Here is a 15174-nt window from a genome sequence, read left to right as displayed (position 1 = left end):
CTGAACAAGTCCTATACTATGTGTCCAAGTGGAGTCCCTCTTCAGTCTCTTCTTTTCCGGAGCTGTAAGCCGCGTGGTGTGATTGAGCTCATTTTTTGGCTGTTTTTAGCCTTATGGAAAACTTTTTTGCTCTTCACATTTTCATGGCTTTTTCTTTCTATTCTGTCGTAGGGTCCCTCTCTGTGCCTGCCCATAGTGTGTCTAGGCAGGGGTTAGGTAAGTTTCCTTTTGCAGTTTATTTTCCCTGTGGTGGTAGTGCCTCGGTGCCTGCCAGCCATTGACATCCGCCACCATCGCTTTTGACTTTGCAGCCCTGTTTCACCATGTCATGGCCACAACCAGTTTTTGCTGATGCGGCCAGTGCCTGAAGACCATGTCTATCTCTAATCCTCATGAGTTATGTATCCTCTGCCTGAAGCCATTGCATGATGTCCTGTGCTACCGTTTATGCACCCAGATGACCCCAAACGGATGTAGGCTTCGACGCAAAATGGATCAACTCTTTTTGGATTTGAGGAAGTCCAAGCTTTATCTCCTCCAGACTGAGGATGCCAGGTTTGTCTTTGTCATCTTTGACCTGGGCACAGGGGAAAATCCAGACCAAGCATCGAGGAAAGCCTAAGAAGGATTGGCACCGGTACCTGTTGTTGCACAGGGATGCAATAGCTTTTGCCGTGGTGCCCCAGAAGTAACCCCACGCTGAGGAGAGCCCATCCTCTATCAGTGCTGGGTGTCTGCAACTGTCTCCACCAGACCTTGTGCCAGTCACCAATCCTCCCCTTCCAGGTCCAAAGAAGCTCTGGCCAACCCTCCTTACTACCAGTCGATGTTGGCATTGACAATGTTTGAGGAGGAGCTGGAGTATAGAGTCCAGCTGGTGTAGGAGCAGGTGCCCCAGGGCTTCGGTCCTCTGGCACCAGACCTGGTGCTGCCCCTCCTTGTATTGCTTCTGGAGAAACTCAAAATGCTCATCAGTGTTACCGACCCAGCTGGTGCCAGTTCCTGGGACAGCATCAGTGCCAGGCAGGGCAACAAAGCCCCCCCCTACTGATACAGTGGTTGTTGCCAGTTCCTCTGAGGAGGAAGCTCCAAGCTCCACAGAGGCCAGCAGAGACGCTTAGGCCTGTAGCCCCCCCCCCCCCCCCCCCCCCCCCCCCCGGTCCTGTTCTACCAGTGCCTGCACCTCTGGAAGAAGGCTGAGCACCTAGGGCCCTAGCCCCTGTAGTGTACAATGAGCATGAGAGTCTCTAGGACCCCCTGAGATGATGATCTGACTCTCTCATCAGACCCTTCTCCAGATGATCGAAGGTTGTCCCTTCCTAAGGACTGTGAGGGTGATGGCGAAGTCCATCCCATATCAACTTTTGACAGAGGAGGATGCCAGGCACAAAATGCTCGAGGTCCTCCAGTTCATGGAGCTTCCTAAGGCGATCGTGGAGTTTCCAGTAAACAAGATCTTTAAGGAGTTGGTGAGGATATGGGAATACCCCCTCACAGTTCCTCTCATTAACAAGGTGGACAGGATCTACCTCGTCTAGAAGGCTGCTGGATGCAGTAAGCATCAGCTGCTTCACCAGTCATGGTCGAATCTGTTCTAAAGAGGGCTAAGTGCTCTCAAGCCCATTCCTTGGTGCCCCTGGGAAAGCCCTACAGAGCAATGGATGCTCTTGGGAGGAAGGTGTTCCAAGGTGCTCTGCTCTATTACCTGTATCGCTGCCTAGCAGCTCTACGTGAGCCAGTACCCACAGGACACCTGGAAGCAGGTACCAGAGATGTCTGAGCAGCTACCTCAACAGCAGCAAGATCCCCTCATTTCGCTGGGGCTCAAGAATGGCTGGAGTGCGGAAAACATGAGTTCCATGTGGTCTACAATGTTTTTAAAATGGCATTGAGTCTGTACAGAGGCAATCTGCACCTGCAGAATGGCATGGGTGCAGACCTCGATCTCCGACTGGAGGTACAGGCATGACTCACTGACATGCCATGTACTGGAGAGAATTGCTTTGGAGATAGGATGAGGGATACTGTGGGACCACCATGAGACTCTCTGCCAGTACTCTGGACCTATCCTCCTCATCCAGGAGCCCATCAAGGCTGGGGCCAAGGAAGTCTTTTTTACCAGAACTGTCATCTGCCTTCTCACTCCTGTCAACATCATCAGGGCTCCTGCGGTTGTCCCAGGCATCAGAGAGCCTCCAAACTCCAGCCAGCTCCTCAGTCAACTCGGCATGGGTTTTTGACTGGGTTTCTAGGGGGAGTGTGTTTCCTATACCTTGGACGATGGACCCTCCGGCCAGGGGCAGGCTGCAGTTCTTTGAGAACCACTGGCCCAGTGTAATCTTGGACCAGTGGGTTCTAGCAATTGTCTGCCAAGGGAACCAATTAAATCCATTGGGTGTCCTGCCTAATTGCCCTCATTGTCCATTTTGGGGGCCAGTAGCACATCAGCAGCTGATACAAGCGGAGTGGACAAGCCCATACCACCAGGGCAAAGAGGGCAGGTATTCTAGTCCAGGTCCTTCCTGATTCCAACAAACAGGAGGAGGACTCAATCCCATCCTAGACCTAAAGGCCTTGAAAAAGTTTCTAAAAAGAGCAAAATTCAAGATGGTTTCCCTGGGCACCTTGAACCCTCTTGCAAAAAGGGGACTGGCTATGCTTCCTCAACCTAAAGGCTGCATACGCTCATATTGAGATCTTCCTGGTCACAGCTCTTCTAGTGCAGAATGTTGCTGTTCGGGGTCATGTCCACCCCATGGGTCTTCACAAACTGTCTGTGGTGGCGGCGCACCTCCGCAGACTGGGAGTGCATTTCTTTCCTTATCTGATTGACTGGCTGGTCAAGAGCACGTCTCACGCAGGGGCTGTCAGGTCCATGTGATTCTCCATTCTGGTGCTGGAGTCACTAAGGTTTGTTCTCAACTACCCAAAGTCCCATCTCAGTCCATCTAATCAATTGGACTTCATAGGAGCCCTGCTAGAGATGGCTCAGGCCAAGGTCTTTCTTCCTCGGCAGAGGGCTATCGCTGTAGCATCCGTTGCAGCAGAGATTCAACAGAGGCAGCAAGTGTCAGCCTGACACAAGTTGAGACTGTTGGGCCATATGGTCACAATCATCCATGTTATTCCCTCTGCACTTTATACATGTGCAGAGCCCAATGGACCCTGAGGTCACAGTGGCGCCAAGCCAGTCAGAGCCTCCAGAATTGCATCAAAGTTACCCTGTCTCTCTGGGACTCATTGTCCTGGTGGTGGGCACTCCAATCTGGAACAGAGGCTGTCATTTTGGGATCTCCACGCTCAAATTGTCCTAACCATAGATGGCACCTATCCTGGGGTGGGGAGCTCATGTAGATGGGCTTGGTACCCAGGCTCGTCGGTCCACTAAAGCACGTTCTTGCCAAATCAACTTCCTGGAGCTTTGGGCAATCAGGTATGCACTATGGGCTTTCAGCGATTAGCTGTCCAACAGTTATTCTGATACAGACCAACAACTAAGTTGCTATGTGGTATGTCAACAAACAGGGAGGCACAATATTGTACTTCCTGTGTCAGGAAGCGGTCCAGATAGGGTCGTGGTTCCTGCCCCATGGGATGATGCTCGGGGCCATGTACCTGGCTGGGATAGAGAACATGGTAGCAGACAAGCTGAGTCGGTCCTTGAGACACCGTGAATGGTCCTTAGACTAGGGGGTAGTGAATCGGATATTCCATCTCTGGGGGAGCCCAGACGTAGATCTGTTTGTGTCTCCCTGCAACAGACAGGTGTCTCGGCTCTGTTCTCTGCACAGGACATATGGCAAACCATCCTCTGCCCTTGCATGTTATTAGGGCAAGGATCTTCTGTATGATTATCCTATGATTTCCTTAGCGGGTAATCGGTCAATCAGCCTGCCCATGTTCTTTCCCAGGCCCCATTCACGCCAAGACGAGTGAGCACTGCAGTTTGGACTGCAAGTAAACCTTAGTCTTCTATCTGGAGCGGACAGAAGCCCATAGACAGTCTATCCAACTTTTTATTTTTTTTTAATAATACATTGGGTGTTGCCATTGCCAAACAGGTGATATCCAATTGGCTAACAGATTGCATCTCCTTTTGTTATGCTCAGCCATGTCAAGGCTCATTCTGTCAGAGCCATAGCAGCATCAGTGGCCTACTTGAGAGCAGTTCCCTTGGAAATCTACAAGACTGTGCTGTGGAGTTCCTTCCACACATTTATATCACATTACTGTCTGGATGGGGATGGCTGACGTGACAGCAGGTTCAGCCAGCCTGTCCTTTAGAACCTGTTCTGAGGTATAGAAACCCACCTTTCCTATCCTAGAGCCTGTTTGGTTTCAGGCTGTCTTCCCCGGTGTTGTGCTCATTGGCACCTGGTTATGTCTGTTGGTCCCCTTGTTGTGTTGGGATTCACCCATGAGTAAGGATTTCCATCCTGCTTGTCCTCTGAGAAAGAGTTGCTTACCTTTAACAGGTATTCTCAGAGAACAACAGGATGTTAGTTCTCACAAACCCCACCTGCCTCCCCTGAGCGTTGGTTTCTCCATGTACTAGCTATATCATGGACTGAGGGACTCTGCCTAGGGGGCAGGGTGATAACTACAGCTGCACATGCTCAATAGGGCATGTGTGAAAGTTCTAGATTCTTTGAGGTCAAAGTTCTGGGCCGGGCTCCATCTGATATCACTCATGTGTGAGGACTAAGATCCTGCTGTCCTCGGAAAACACCTGTTACAGGTAAGGAACTCTGCCATGGGGGTGACATCTGGTGCTACTCAAAGCATTTGTCTTCTCAAGCTGTAGAGGTCTGCTCTCTAGTGAGTATGTGTGGGAATTCTTACACAGCTGTTGCCTCATGAGCCTCATCTTTTTGTCCAAGCTAAAGCATAGCCATGTGCTTTGTCTCTCCTCTAATTTTCCCTTCAACCTGCCTTTTTTTCTTCAGAAACTTCCTACCTCTCCTAGCTGTTTTGGTAGCTACCTAAAAAAACATTTTTAAATGCTACCCAAGAAAATGAGCAGTCATGAGTGTATTCAAATTACCTCATAAGGGCAGGCCTCAACAAAAAAACAGAATTGTTTTTAAAAGTTGCCAATGTGAAAAAATTGTCCCTCACAGACAGCCATGAACTTTGCTACCTGGTGGGACCAGACCCTAACCAGCAGAATTGTGCAACCTATGGCTGGATGACCCTATGCTCATAATATTCCAGGGTCTTAAAAATGGAAGAACTCTGAAACCTCAAGAATAGTAGTCATTCTTCCCACAGTGCAGCAGCATCATGAGGCCATGAGTCGAAACAGCCCAAACTTCCCTAGCTGCACAGGCTGAGACTGCAGGATCATGTTCAACTGCCTGGAAAGCACTCTAGATTTGGCCCCCAGTCGTGGATTTATCACTTGGCCCCTGTGCCTAGGATAGCATGCTGGCCAACTTTTGCTGTCTTCCCTCAGTTGAGAATTCCTGAGGTGATTTCTGTGGTCCCCCAGATGAGTGCCTTGGTCTGGTAGCTTATTTTTCAATGGGCGTGGACTTGGCTGTAAAAAAAAAACTGAAAGGCAAACGAGTGCAGGAAGCTGAGCACGGCAGTGAAGATATATATCCTCTCCCCCTGCAGCAGGAGACCGACCTTGTACTCAGCCGGGATGGACTAAGCTCAGTAACTTTTAAAAAATAATAAAGTGAGACGAAGGGGAGTTAAATAGGGTTTCCTCCCCCCCCCCCCCCCCCCACCCCATGGCTCCATGCTTGGCTTGCAATGTGACTGTCATTCCCACTGCAGGGAGAGCTCGGGGGGAAGTGGGCAGCCTGGTGGGTAAACAGCCTTTGGCGTAGGCCCCGCTCTCAGGCTCATCTTGTTTGCCATGGCAGCGTTTTCGCGAGCTGTTTGTTAGACTTCCCTCTTCAGTTTCCATTAGTTTGTGCTTGTGCATCTGGCTAAGCGGCCCATTGGGCATCTGGCTGGGCGCATAGGAGCACCTATGGGCCCCTGATTGTGTGCGACTATCTGAGCTCAATTGTGCACTTATCAAGGCACAGTGCTGAGTGCCTAATTTTTGAATACATAAATTTGAGCGCACTATTGTCAGATGCCTGTTAGGGCGTATTGACAGACTGATGGCGCCCTTAGCAAAGACTCCTAAGCACCTTGCCTTATGTGTTGCTTGTCATATTTGGACACATAAGAGGTGTTCCCTCTAAGTTGTATCAGCATTGTTTGGAGGTTCAGGGAGTAGTGCATCTATCTGATTTACTAAGACCAGTTCTTCCCAGCCTAGTACGGGAACGGAAAAAGAGTTGCCAGAAGGGTCGCCTGACTTTGGTGCTCCCCTAATTGGTTTGTCAGTGGGGTAAAGTAGTTCCATGGGCACAGGACAGGTGCCCCCTGGTTTTGGCATGGATCCCTCTGCCTTTTCTTGGGTAGAATTATTTTCAAGCACTGTAGTCTTTTCTTCAGGCATAGTCCTCGGCCCTGGCCAATTTTAACAGGTCAGGCAGGGGCGGTCAAATCCCTGGTGCTGCGGGTAAGCAGCGGGGTATGCCTGGAGCCGGTGTTCCTGATGGGGACCCAGATGGCAAGAATAATGAAGCTGATCCTTACTCCCTGGAGGATGGAAAATTCCTCCATGATCGGAACCCTATAGAACTATGTTGCTGTTCCTTCATAGAAATGAGTTACTGGTGCTGATTTCTCAGACATTGAAGATGCTGGGAGTACCTGGGGCTGAATCCATATCTGAGAAAGATCCCATTTTGATTTCTTTGCGTAAAGCCTCATGTTTCTTCCCTATTATGGAGGCCATTCAAGAATTAATTGATCATGAATAGGGTGCCCTAGGAGCTAATTTTAATGGGGGATGAGTCCTGGAAGGACTGAATCCCCTATCTAGTTGCGAAGGAGCAATTGTGTTTTTCCGAAGATGGATATGCTTGTGTGTACAAAGTTGCCTTTTTTAAAGGCTCGCTGCTGTTTGGGAGTGAGCTGGAGAAAATGGCCAATAAGTGGGTGAATCCCTGTCTCCTTGATTACAGAGAATAAGAACGAGATGCTGCAATCCTTCAGCATGAGATGTCGTATTAGGGGTCCAGATGCTTTCAACCCTACAGAGGAGCAGCTTTTCAGAGGCCTCGACCTGTGGGTAGATCTCAATCCTTTCGTCCCAGGCAGCCCAGATGGGGTTCAGGTAGTGGAGCACCCCAAACCTCCCAATTAAGGTGTGCTGCCCCACCTCCGGGAACAGGAGATGGGTCACCTCTTTTTTTTTTTTTAATCGGTGGTGGGTCAAGGTCACATCAGATCAGTGGGTTCTGGTGGTGATAAGAGATGGCTATATGCTGGAGTTTCACAGTGTTCCTCGGAATGTGTTCATGGTGACTCCTTACAACTCTCCGCAGAAGAGACACGCAGTGGAATGTATGTTGTCAAAGCTCCTCAGGCTGTGGCTTTGATTCCAGTGCCCAAGACACAAGAAAATACGGGATACCATTTATTCCGTTGTGCCCAAGAAGGAGGGCTCTCTTTGTCTCATCCTGGATCTCAAAGGGGTCAACCGTCATTTGTGTGTGACTCGTTTTTGCATGGAAACTTTGCATTGAGTGATAATAGCAGTACAGTCATGGGAGTTCCTGACATCTCTGGATCTGTCCAAGATGTATTGGCATCCATTTAGAGCATCCATTCCCATCCATTTAGAGCATCAATGATTTCTGCGTTTTGGGGCGTCATTATCAGTTTTGAGTGCTACCTTTTGGTTTGACTACTGTGCCCAGAATTTTTTCCAAAATTATGCTGCTGGTGGCGGCGGAGTTGAGGATCCTGGTACACCTGTACTTGGACAACTGGCTGATTCGGGCCGACTCTGGAAGAGAGCCTCCGAGTCTCATGCAAGGTAGTCTCCTTATTGCAGGAGCTAGGTTGGATTGTTAACCTAGCCTAGAGCAAATTTCAGCCTTCACAGTCACTAGAGTATCTTGGTGTTCAGTTTGACACAAAAAGGGCAGGGTGTTCCTGCCAGAGGGCCATATGTAGAAGCCGATGGCACATTTGCATCTATTGACGAACACAATACGCCCGATAGTGTGGTCCTATTTACAGGTGCTAGGATTGAAGGCGGGGACCCTGGAAGTGGTGCCGGGGGTGAGGGTGCATATGCATCCTCTTCAGTGCACTCTTCTGTCTCATTGGAGCCTACAGTCTCAAGACTATTCAATTTGGCTCCATCTGCTGATGGAGGTCTGCACTACCCTGCAGTGGTGGTTAAAAATGGATCATCTAAGAGAGGGAATTTTCCTGAGATCACTGGACTGGCTTGTACTCAGGACAGAGGCGAGCCTCCAGGGTTGGGGAGCTCACTGTCAGGAGCTGACAGCGCAAGGGTGCTGGAGTGCAGAAGAGTGTCTGGAACATCAATCGGCTGGAAGCCCATGTGGTCCAGTTGGCATGCTTGCAGTTCGGTAACAGATTGCAGCATCGAGCAGTCCAAATAATGTCGGACAATGCAACGAACAGTGGCTTACTTCAATTGGCAGGGAGGAAGCAAGAGCCAGCAAGTGTTGCAGGAAATAGACTAACTTATAGAATGGGTGGAAATGCATTTTCTGGAGATCTCAGCCTTGCACATTACAGGAAAAGACAATGTAAAAGCCGACTTTCTCAGCAGACAGTCTGTATCCAGGAGAATGAGAATTGTCAAATGAAGCATTTCAGTTAATAGTGGATTGCTGTGGCCTTCCCTTCATGGACCTACTGGTGACTGCTCACAATGCGAAAGTCCTTTCTTCAGTCGCAGGAGAGATACAAAGTCTGGGCATTGATGCCCTTGTGCTGCAATGGCTGGACAAGCTGCTGTATGCCTTTCCTACATGGCCCATGTTAGGCAAAATAATTCAGAAGATCAAAAGTAACAGGGGGTGATGCTTCTTGTGGTACCAGATTGGCCCAGAAGACCGTGGTATGCAGATACGTGAAGGCTCCTGGTGGCCTCTATCCTCTGGTTTTTAGCACACAGGGATCTGCTATGGCAGGGACTTCTTCACAAAGATCTTAATCAATTTTGTCTTTTGGTATGGCCCTTGAGAGGGCTCGGTTGCTGAAGTGTGGATATTCTACTGCAGTGATTGCCACCTTACTACAAGCAAAGACGTTTTCCACTTCCTTAGCTTCTGTGCGAGTTTGGTAAGTATTTTGAGGCTTGGTGTGAAGATTGAGTTCTTCCTCTTTCAGTTAAGATCCCGCTCATTTTGGAATTTTTGCAGGATGGTTGTCCCTGAATTTATTAAAGATACAGGTGCTGGCTCTTGCCTGTTTGAGATCAGGTGCATAGTGGGCCCTTGTTGGCTCATCTGGATGTGGCCCATTACTTGAAAGGAGTGAAGCAACTTCATCCTTCCTTGAGGTTACTGCCCTAGTTTTGGATTTTTTAGTGGGCCCTACTTTTCAACCAATGCATAACCTTTCCTTGAGGTTACTGACCATAAATATGGTGTTTTTTGTGGCTATTTATTTTGCACATCTAGTATCCAAACTACAAGCCTTGTCTGGCCGGGTGCCGTTTCTACACATGCCTCCAGAGGTGATACAGCTGCAGCTTGTTCCTTCCTTTTGCCAAAAGTGGTCTCGGATTTTCACTTGAATCGGTCATTTTCCCTGCCGTCTCTGGATAAGGCAAGAGATGTGGAGTAATATTGCCTGTTACAGCCTTTGGATGTTGAGATATTTGCAGGTTTCTGAACCTCTCAGGAAGATGGACCCGCTGTTTATACTATTTATTTATTTATTTATTTATTTAAAAACTTTTATATACCGGTATTAGTATGCATACATCATACCGGTTTACAATGTAACTTTAAAGGTAGAAATTACAATGAACAGGGAAGGCGAACAAGGAGGAGTATACAAAGAGCAGGAGGTGGAGGAATTAAAGCAATAAATAAAAACTGCAACGGACTATTTACAGGAATATACAAGGCGTAGGCAAGATACTTGCAGAAGTCGGTGTACTTAATCAGGGTAGGCTTGTCTACATAGTGGGGCGGATTTTAAAAGCCCTGCTCGCGTAAATCCAGGCGGATTTACGCGAGCAGGGCCTTGCGCGCCTATTTTCCATAGGCCTGCCGGCGCGCGCAGAGCCCCGGGACTCGCGTAAGTCCCAGGGTTTTGTGTCGGGGGCGGGCCCGGGGGCGTGGTTTCGGTCCGGGGGCATGGCCGCGCCCTCCGGAACTGCCCCCGGGTTGCGTCTCGGCGCGCTAGCGGCCCGCTGGCGCGCGGGGATTTACTTCTCCCTCCGGGAGGCGTAAATCCCCGGACAAAGGTAGGGGGGGGGGTTTAGATAGAGGAAGGGAGGGGAAGGTGAGAGGAGGGCGAAAGAGAGTTCCCTCTGAGGCCGCTCCGATTTCGGAGCGGCCTCTGAGGGAACGGAGGCAGGCTGCGCGGCTCGGCGCGCACCGGCTGCCCAAAATCGGCAGCCTTGCGCGCGCCGATCCTGGATTTTAGCAGATATGCGCGGCTACGCGCGTATCTACTAAAATCCAGCGTACTTTTGTTTGCGCCTGGAGCGCGAACAAAAGTACGCGAACGCGCAGTTTTTAAAAATCTACCCCAGTGGGAGTAAACAGGGTGAGCTGGCATCGCTGGCTACAATAGTCCTCTTTACAAACCTTTTCCAGGCATTCCTGCCTGGATGTGCAAGCCCAGGAGAACTCAGCCTTCGCATGTGTGGTTTTGACTGGACTGCGGGCAACCTCCTGCCCTGTTAATGAGTAGCTTTGGTACATCCCAGTGGTTTTGGATTCACCTGTCTGAATGCTAAGAATTGAGAAATTACTACTTCCCTGATAATTTCCTTTTCTTTAGTACAGACAAGTGAATCCATCTTTCCACCCTTGGCTGCCGAATGGTTGTGCTATAGTCCTTCCTGCGTGGCAGCATATTCCAGGGAGTACTGACAAGTGTCTGAGCTCACTGTTTTCCTGTTGGCTGAGTGCTGGAATGTTATCTGTTAATCAAGTTTTGTTAGTTTGTCCACAGTTGGCTTTTGCAGAGAATACTGGCAGGCTGATATTACTGTAGGGTATATATACCGTGATGTAAGCTTTGCTCTATCTCCAGCTGCTGGTAGAGGTGATTTTGGATTCACCTATCTGTATTAAAGAAAAGGAAATTATCAGGAACGTAGTAACTTCTCCTTGCATATCCGGAACCAATTCTGGTTTTGGAAGAATATGTCCCTCCACTAATCTGGGACAGAGAGCAGTCCTACCATTAAGTTACAGGTATAGAGAGGAATTTCTTTACTTGCCTTGGCAAGAAAGATGGGTGGAACTCTCCAGCCTCTTTTCTCTCATATCATCGATTGGTTCTTGAGAGTAGAGTTCCAAATTCTTCTTTCAAGGGACGTTTTCATCATTGGGACCCTATCTCAGAGCCTCCTCAACACTTCAGTTGCAGTTGAGTCCACTCAATTGGAGGACAGGGCAGGCCACTCCTATTGAACTCCAAATGGAGGAACACCCATTGTTCCCATCTTTCTCACCAGTGGTGTGGATCAGTGAGCCCAAGCCCCTACCAGCGGCAGACAAATCGACGTCAATACCATCTCCTTGACCCTCTGGAACACGCTTCTCCAGATTACCTCACCACCTCCAAATTTGTGGAAAAGTGTGATATTGCCTAGGGTAGTCTGGTCTGTAAGAAGAAAGAGCGGTGAACAGAGCTACTTGGTCTATGCATGATTCTGGATACATCAGCTGAACTGGCACCCTTACCAGTTCATGACATTCTAAAGGTGCTGCTCATGAACTTATGGGCAATGTCCATCTAATGTTCTCTGATGTCTAGAAAACTTGACCTTTAAATTTAGAGTCCATCATTCTCCCAGTTTTGGAGCAGTCTAACTTCCACACCAGTTGATTTTTGTGGCGTAGGCTTTGAAAAAGGTGAAGACACACTCCTATTTCCTCAGTGCATAAAGATCATACACTAGTTGAATGATGTGACCAGGAATAGAGGTATATTATGTCATAGAACATACTAATACAATCTTGTAAAAGCAAACAGCAATATTACATATTACATCTAAGAAAAGATTATTATTATTATTATTATTATTATTAATATATAAATATTTTTTTTTTACAAAGAATACTTCCCTCAACTGTTTTCCTATGAGACAATGTACTCCGTAACACAGAAGACTGCGAGCCTGGAGATACACACACACCAGGGCCGGAGGAACCACTAGGTGAGCTGGGCCTGTGCCTAGGGTGCCGAGACTTAGGGGGCGCTGCGGCAGGCAGCAGAATTTTGAAAGGGCAAAAAGTGCCTTTTCAAAATTCTGCCAGCCCCCCGACTCGCCCTGCCCCCCCCCCCCCCCCCTGGTGGTCCAGCGGTGGGCCTGGGAGCGATCTGCCGCTTCCGGGGCCTCGGCTGCCACTAACCAAAATGCCATTGGTTGGCCCCTGTCACATGGTAGGGGCTAAAGGTCACTGGCGCCATTTTGCTTAGTGGAAGCCGAGGCCCCAGGAGCGGCAGATTGCTCCTGGGCCCTCCGCTGGACCACTAGGGAGGTGCTCGGAGGGTGGCACGGGGGGGGGGGGAGGCAGGGCAAGTTGGGGGCTGGCTGCCTGCCTGCTGCGGCGCCCCCTAAGTCTCAGCACCTGGTCTCCAGCTACGCCAATCTTCCTTTCTTCAGCCACGTGATCAGCTAGACCGGCTGCGCCTATCTTCTTTCTGTGTGTGTGTATGTGGTGTATATGTGAGAGAGGAATGGAGCTTCTGTGTATGTGTATGTGGTATGTATGTGAGAGAGGAATCTGCCAGTTTAAAAAAATGAAATGTGATAATACATATACCTCAACTTTTGTGCTGGTAGTGCAACTTTTGAAAAGTTGGATGAAAGAAGAAATTACTGAATTTTAAGCATCCCTCTTCAGGAAAATAAAATTTAACAAAGTGGGTAGAGACAAATACTAAAGCAAAAATAAAAATTAAAGTATTTAAAATGTTCATCTTAGCGGGAGGAAGGAGAGGTGTACCGGCTATTGCAGGAGTCCCGAGGCGAGTGCTGACGCTGTAACAGAGAGAGAAACACTCTATCTCCTCGTCGAGGGAGAGGAGGACGCGGCTGTGGACACGCCCCCAGGTGACGTCACTCTTGAGCACCCAGAACAGCATAAAAGCAGGCACCTGCGGCGCGCAGCCGAAGCCGCGCGCCAAAGGGGCGCGCCCCTGGTAAATTTTGTTTTTATAGAAGTTTACCATGGGAAAGAAACTCAAGTCAAAGAACTGGACCTCCTCACCAACTACTCCCGTCACAAGGAAAGGACCTATGGACAACCATATAATTCATATGGGTGAGTCCATAGCACGGGGCGATTTAGAAGGTAGCTCCCCTCTCGGGGTTACCTTGAGCCCCAGGTCTAGTCAACCCCCCCTACAACCTTTAACGGAAGGTACTGGTGAGACTGTAACAGCTGAAAACTCACGAGTGAAGCCCCTAGGAAATCTAGAAGGGTGTATCACTGGAGGGAATAGGCTGTTTGGTACTAATATAGAAGGGAGAACTGAAACTGCTAGTAAAAATATAGTGCCTTGTCCAATGGTATTGCCAGAGTTGACTGAAGAGGTAGATGAGTGTAATATAGAACCAGAAAATGTTACTCTTTCTGATGTTTGGAAATTGTCAGCAAAAATAGATAAAAAATTAACTAGATCTGTAATGCAAACACATGAATTTTCCCTTCAGGTAAAGGCAAAATTTGAAGATCTTGATAATAGAATTATGAGAGTAGAACAAGCGGTTGAGACGTTGGGCCCACAAGTTAATACAATTGCTGTCACCAATACCTCATTCATAAAAGATAATTTAATGCTACATAATCAGATAGAATTATTGGAGAATGAATGTAGGTCATTCAATTTAAGAATGTTAAATTTTCCTAAAACAAGATTATTGTCAGCAGGAGAATTATTCAATAAATATGCAATGGAGATTTTATCCTTTGAGAGTGATAAAATACCAATACTATCAAGGTTATATTATTTACCTACAAGGAAGATTACTCAGGTACAAGAGGAGGGGATGGATATGCTGAATAGTCCTGGAATCTCCACCTTTTTGGAGGATTCCATGGATATCATTAACACTAGAGCTACATTGTTAGTTTCTTTTTCTTTAAAGAAAGATAAAGATAGATTTTTTCTAAATATTTTCAGGTCAAGGATATTAATTTTTGTGGGCATAAAGTCCAAATCTTTCCAGATGTTTCCCGTGCTACCCAAGCACGTAGGAAACAATTTCTTAATTTGAGGAAACAGGCTCTTGATTTAGGGGCCAGTTATTTTCTAAAATTTCCTTGTAAATGCCTAATAACTTTCCAGGATAATAAGTTTCTTTACCGACCCCATCCACTTGGAGAGATTCTTAAAGGATAAATCTCAGCAGTAGGTAGATTTTTTTTTTTTGTTAGGAGTTAGGGTTGTATAAGAAATAAAGACAAAAGCAAGTAGTTAGGAAACCCTCCTTCCTACCCTTGAAGTGGACTAGGATTGTTATGAATTATGATTTGTGTGAAATACTTATTGTGATATTTTATTTCTTTACTTTTCTTGGCAATTGTATTTGTGAAAAAATGTTATAATTCAATAAAATATTAAATTATATAAAATGTTCATCTTAGCAAAATCACAAATTTAAGATACTGATGCCAGGTGGGGTTTTTTTTGTTTTTGTTTTTGTTTTTTGAAGCATAATTTAAGCATGAAGACTAGAATAGTTCCAATCCGAAACTGTTTTTTTTTTGTTTGTTTGTTTTGTTTTTTTTAAGCCTTTAGAAAATGTATATTTTTAAATGACTAAGACTGGAATCTTCCCATTTAAAAGGGAAACTGACTAAGGATGTCTTTCTGTTCCATATTTCCTACATGAATAATCATATGACTGATAGTTTGAAGAAAGATACTTGCTTTATTGCCTGAAAGCGTAAAACAAGAGAAGCTGTACGGTGTGGGTGGCTGTCCCTTGGGAGGACAGAATCTGAAGGAAGGGTGTCATTTTGCCTTCTGATAGGAATGTAGTTTTCTTATTTAACAGTTGGGAGCATCACTTTCACTTTTAGTAAAAGTGAAAAATGCTGCAAGTCTGAAAGCAAGGTGCTTCTGTGAGAGTGTAATGTG

This window comes from Rhinatrema bivittatum, chromosome 6 (assembly GCF_901001135.1).
Source record: "Rhinatrema bivittatum chromosome 6, aRhiBiv1.1, whole genome shotgun sequence".
Classification (NCBI taxonomy): domain Eukaryota; kingdom Metazoa; phylum Chordata; class Amphibia; order Gymnophiona; family Rhinatrematidae; genus Rhinatrema; species Rhinatrema bivittatum.
This window is presented reverse-complemented; position numbering follows the sequence as displayed.